The following is a 5,993-nucleotide window of genomic DNA, read 5'->3' as shown; positions in this document are numbered from 1 at the left end:
TCCAACATGTCTTTAAACAGAATGGTGCTTTCTGTAATTTATATGGTACTTCTTCTTGGGATCGTTAGTTTGCCTCAGACTACCCAATCCTAGCTAGAAACAAATCTCTGCTTTATATTTTTCAAAGTGCTTTCATTGTCATAATTAATTTCCACCACATAAACTGATAAGAAAAAGATGGCAGGGCCAGGCACACTGGGTCACGCCTGTAATCCTAGTACTTTGGGAGGCCAAGGCAGGTGGATCACGAGGTAAGGAGATGGAGACCATCCTGGCTAACATGGTGAAACCCCATCTCTACTAAAAATACAAAGAAATTAGCCAGATATGGTGGCAGACACCTGTAGTACCAGCTACTCGGGAGGCTGAGGCAGGAGAATGGAGTGAACTTGGGAGGTGGAGCTTGCAGTGAGATGAGATCATGCCTCTGCACTCCAGCCTGGGCAATGCAGCAAGACTCTGTCTCAAGAAAAAAAAAAAGCAATATGTTTTACTCTGATCTTTTAGAACACAGTTTGTCAGCATTGGACAAACTATGGGCCACAGGCCAAGACCAGCCCAGTGCCTGGTTTTGTAAATAAAGTTTTATTGGAATATAGCCATGCCCACTATATTGTGCATATTGTCCATGGCTGCTTTGGCACTACAAAAGCTTTTGCAGATTTGAGTAGTTATAACAGAGACCACATCACCAGCAAAGCCCAAAATATTCACCATCTTTCCCTTTACAGAAAGTTTGTCAGCCCCTGCTTCATTTGAAGGAAACTGAAGCTCAGACATATTCAGTGACTGACAAATTAACTTTGGAGAGAAAACTGTGTGCCAGTCCCCACGATTCTTATTCCAGCCATCTCCCCACTCTTCTAATTTGCTTCCCATCACAATGATTCATTATAATAAAACAACAAGGAGAGAGACAGAGGGGAATGAATTTGAAGCAGACAGTCCCAGTAAGGAAAAGGGAGGTATCTCAGTGAACACAATTAAGGTTCTTTCTATTTTTTGAAACACTTGGGGAATTTTGGCAGTCACCTTTGAAATCTGCTCAAACAAATAATGTAAGGCAACTATTCAAGGATGCCACTTCAAGGTTTAAAAAAAAGCCTTAATATTTCATAGGGTTTTTTTGTTGTTGTTGTTGTTGTTGTTCAGAAAATGAACATGTAAGGAAGAACAATGAAAAATATCCTGAAGTATGCGTTCAATTTTTATCCATTTGATTGCTGAGTGCTTTCATCAAGGCCATTCTCTAAGCAGAGGAAAAAAATATTCTCAACAGATGATGGCAGCTAAGAGGGACACACACACTTACACACACACACACACACACACACACACCATGCATGATTAAACAAAATAATTTTTAAAAATCCAATACAGTTCCAAACTCAACAATAACTGAAAAGAAAGGCCACTTGTTTCATCTTCCTTTTCCCCCCTCTTCTGCTTAGTAGAAGTATATGGTAATTTGCTTCTTTTTAATAATTTGTAAAATCTGATGAGTGGTGAAATTTAGCCATGCCCGCATGCCAATAACGGATGCTAAAAATTTCAGAATTATAAGATCACCAAAATAATCACATCCACCAAAAAGACCTGCTAGGGACAGCTCATCTTTTTCTTTTCAACCTACCTTATGCAGAAGGGTGAGCAGGGCATGCCCACATGTTGACAACCCTGGAGCCCCTTTTTCCCAGGGAGGACTTGAGCAGGAAAAGCAAGATGTAGGACAGAGAAAGACTAATTCATAAAGGTAAGGGAGTCATGCCCTTAAAAAAGAAACACAAACTCTTCTAAAAGGTGAGGGAAACCCTCATGTGAGGTGGTACCATGCAGAAGAGTCACATTACCTTGAGGCTGGGTCCAGACATATGTCACAACCTTCCCTTAGGACAAGACGCAGGTAAGAGAGTTTCAACAAATAGGTACATGTTCTACCTTTATGTTGTAATGCTTCATATGGGCAAGGCTCAAGCAGGTAGTCATATCACCTAGGTAACAGGCCCAGATATATGTCACAATGTCCTCCTTGAGACATGATTCTGGGGAAACTCTACCACCATCTGTGTGCCTTGCCTAGCAATATGTCACTATCCAGGTAAGCCAGACCCAAGCAGGACAGCAGAAATAAGCACCTGATAGGCCAAGGTATTTGTCACAATCCCCTTTTTTGGACATTACCCTAGAAAAAGAGTACCATCACCAGTGTGCCAGGCCCAGCCATGTGCTACTATCCCCTAGTGTGAGTACAGCCCATTCTAAAGAGGAGAGTTGTACAACCTAACTGGTTGATACAGTGATATGTCACAATGACTTCTGTGGGCATGGCTTAGGCAAAAATGTAACATGACCTCCGTGCTGGATCTAGTGATATATCACTCTTCTTACTGAGAGCAGGACCCAGGCAGGAAAGTCACATTACCTAGAGGTTGGCCAAGGTAGATATAACAGTAACATATGTGGTCTGGAACCAGTCTGGAGAGTCAGATCACACAGGTGTTTGGCAGAGATTTATATCACAATCACACTGGCAAAAAATTCCCTGGATGAGATTTACAATACCACACATGTCCTTTTATCATGAGCAACAGTTGGCTTCATATATGTAAGATAGTGACAGCGCTTACTGTCATCTGGTGTGAATATGAGATAATTTCACCTTTCTGCTGGGTTCTGCTATGACACTCTCTGTCCAAGCCAAGTGCTACATAAAATATCTGAGGCTGTTATAAGCTTCTTTGAGCTTTTTTTTTTACCAGAAAGATATTTAATCACTGCTTTTTCTAAAACAAGTTATAAGAGTCAAAATTACACCTATTTGTGGGATGCACATATAAGAGTCATTATCATGCCTGTGAACTGTGCCTATATATGTAAGAATTTACTCTGTGTTGATGAAATAGACATGACAGTGAAGTAACCTAAATTCTGAGAGAGAAATGTGCCAATATTCTCCTTGTAGGTATGTTCCTGGCAGAAAAGTTGCATAACTTGGGGGTTAAACCCAGGAATATGGCACATTGCCCATTGTGGGCAGTGTCCGGACAGAAGAAGAGACTCATATCACCTAAATGACAAGCCCAGAATATGTCACAATGTATCCTGTTGAAAGGACGAGGTAAGAGAGTCACATCATTTAGATGCAGTGCTTAGGAATGTGACAATCCCCATTGGAAGGAGGGTCAGGGCAGGAGAAGACAGTCAGGTAACTAGATGATGGGTCCAGAGACATGCAACAATCCTTCCTGAGGTTATTGTTAAGACAGGAGTGTCAAATCACTGTGGTGATCAGCTATGATATACATCCAAATCTCATTTGTGGGCTATACCTAAGCAGGATTATTAAATAACTCAGGAGATGGGCAAAGGTATATGTTACAATAATACGGGGTGAAAATTACAGGAATGGGAGTCACCGTCTTGCATATGACATGTCTCCAGGTTTAAGAGTCATAATTAGTCCTCATATCTGGTCTCAGTTATATGGCACAGTATTACTTGTGGGCAGAGGGCAAGCAGGAAGGTAACATTACCTAGGTGGGTGCTGGTCCAGTAAGATGTCACAATCCTTCTTGTGGGCAGGACACTGGAAGAAGAGTCAAATCACCAGGATGCCGATTTTAGTGATTTATCAAGATTCCCCCTGTTAACAGGGATTAGGAAGGTGAGAAGACTCATGTTACTTTTGCAATTGGCCTAGATATATGTCTCAATGGCTGCTATGTGCTAAACCAAGGTATGAAAGTGGCCTCACCTTGGCCATGGGTTTAGCAATATGTCACAATCTCCTCTGTGGTCAGGGCAAGACATGAGAGAAAAAAATATTTAGATTCTGAGCCAAGTGTTTCTGTTGGCAGAGCCCAAAAAAGAGAGTCACATCACCTGCTTGCAGTACCCAGTTATGTGTCATAATGCATGATAAGTTCAGGGCCAAGGCAGTAGAAGAGAGTCACATCACTTACACAATGGACCTGGATATAAGCCACATATATCTAGATATATTGCCTTTTATAGGCAAGAATCAGGCAAAGAATTCACATCACCTGGGAGCTGATCCCAGTGATACTTAAAAGTGCCCTTTATAGGCCTGCCCAGACATCTTCACTTAGGTGTATGATCCATGTATATCACAATTTCATCACTAGTCATAACCTAAAAAGGAAAGTCAAGTTATTCAGGATCTGTGCTACCTTTTTGTCCTAATCACACACTAGACAATATTCAGAAGTAAGATTCATAGTCCTGCAGAAGTCCTGGCTTCTTGCATGTGAGTCAACACCTCCTGTGAGTTAGGTTAAAGCAGAGAAGTCACAATCTCAACAATAACAATGGGTAACATCCATGTATAAGATGCCCAATCTCACTTGAAGATTGTGTTCCACTAGAGGAGTCACATCGTCACAGGTGTGTAGAATCATGCATCAGCAAATGACACATGAATAAGATCCATGTATGAGGGGAACATTTTCAACCTTTGACTGCTCTTATGTGTGAGATTTAGTAACTTAATTTTAGGCCCTGTTCTTGTGAGAGAATGAAAATTGGATCAGCTTGGTGTGCATCCAAGAGTCACAAAAGCACCTGGTTGCTTTTCCCTGTTATGACACTCTTTGTACCACTCAGGCTTTACATAATATGCCTGAGTGTCATAATCTTCTGTGAACTTTATACAATTAGGAGACCCATTACTTTACTTATTGCCATGACTGGCTTTGAGAGTCAAAATAGCTCTAATTTCTGAGTCCAGTTATGATGGTTTTATTTCTGCATGTGAGCTGAAACCAAGTATATGTCACAATTTCAACTGTTGGCAGAACCAAGGCAGAAGAGTTTCATTGCCTGGATTCTGAGCTCAGGATATATTACAATCTCCTTTGCAGGCAGGGCCAAGTCAGAAGAGTCACATAACCTGGATACAGACACAAGTAATATGGCACCATGTCCACTCTAACAGGATTGAGGAAAGAGAGAAGAGTCACAACACATAGGTATTTGGCTCAGCAATATGTAGTAAACCTCTCTTTTGACAGAATAAAGAGGAGAGTTTCATTACCTGGGTTTTGAACTCAGCGGTATGACAGAATTTGTTTAGTGGGTAGGATCTTTGCAGAAGAGCCACATTTCTTAGATGCTACTTGCAACGATGTCACAATATTCCTTGAGAGAAAAGTGCAGGCAAAGTAGACAAATTACCTCTGACAGGCTCAGAGATATGTGACAATATCCCTTGTTTGCAGAGCTCAGGGAGAATGGTCATATTATTATGATTCTAACCCAGTAATTTGTCAAAAATGCATGCTTTGAAAACAATGTAACCAAAAGTTTTAGCACATGGGTACTAAGCCCAGTGATATGACACAATCTTCTCATTTTTGAGGGTGACACCTTTAACTTCTAGCTTGGTGTGCATATGAGTCACAATGCCACGTGTGTGTGCTGGGCCATTGTATGACACCCTCTACCACATCCAAGTGTTTTACACAGTAGGAAATGCTCTTTACTACCCAGGAGTTTATATTATATAAACTAGTGTTCTAAACTTCTGTGAGCTTTGTAGAGATATGCAATCTAGGATTTTACCTACTCCTCTAAACCTAGTAAAGAGAGCCAAAATATCTTTTATTGGCTGAATCCCAATATAAGTTTCACCACCATGCCTGTGAATTGAAGCAAGTTATACGTCATCTTCCTGTTTGTTGGCCAAAAAAAGAGGGGCGGGGAGAGTAACATCGCTTAGGTGATGTGGCCAGCAACATGTCACAATGCTCTCTCTAGGCAGAACCTAGGAAGGAGTGTCACATTAACTGGTTGCTGAGCTCAGCAATATGACACAACTACACATGTAAAAATTTAGTGAAGGGATGAGAGCCAAAACACCTACAGAATGGGCCAAAGGTATGTCAAAATACCCACTGAGGCTCTGGCACAAGCAGAACAGTAGCATCATGACGGTGCCAGAGACACCAGTATGCAATAATTTTCTCTTTATTTAG

General features: G+C 41.2%; 1 long non-coding RNA gene across 1 annotated transcript; it reads left to right on the top strand.

The window, feature by feature from the left end:
- The first annotated feature begins 2,028 nt into the window (after positions 1-2,028).
- On the top strand, positions 2,029-5,050 carry LOC107971298 (uncharacterized). Its single transcript, XR_001714248.1, has 3 exons — positions 2,029-2,098; positions 2,963-3,118; positions 4,881-5,050. It is a non-coding gene; the product is annotated as an uncharacterized LOC107971298 (long non-coding RNA).
- Positions 5,051-5,993: the final 943 nt, after the last annotated feature.

The sequence above is a fragment of the Pan troglodytes genome, chromosome Y (genome assembly GCF_028858775.2).
Source record: "Pan troglodytes isolate AG18354 chromosome Y, NHGRI_mPanTro3-v2.0_pri, whole genome shotgun sequence".
NCBI lineage: Eukaryota > Metazoa > Chordata > Mammalia > Primates > Hominidae > Pan > Pan troglodytes.
This window is presented reverse-complemented; position numbering and strand designations above follow the sequence as displayed.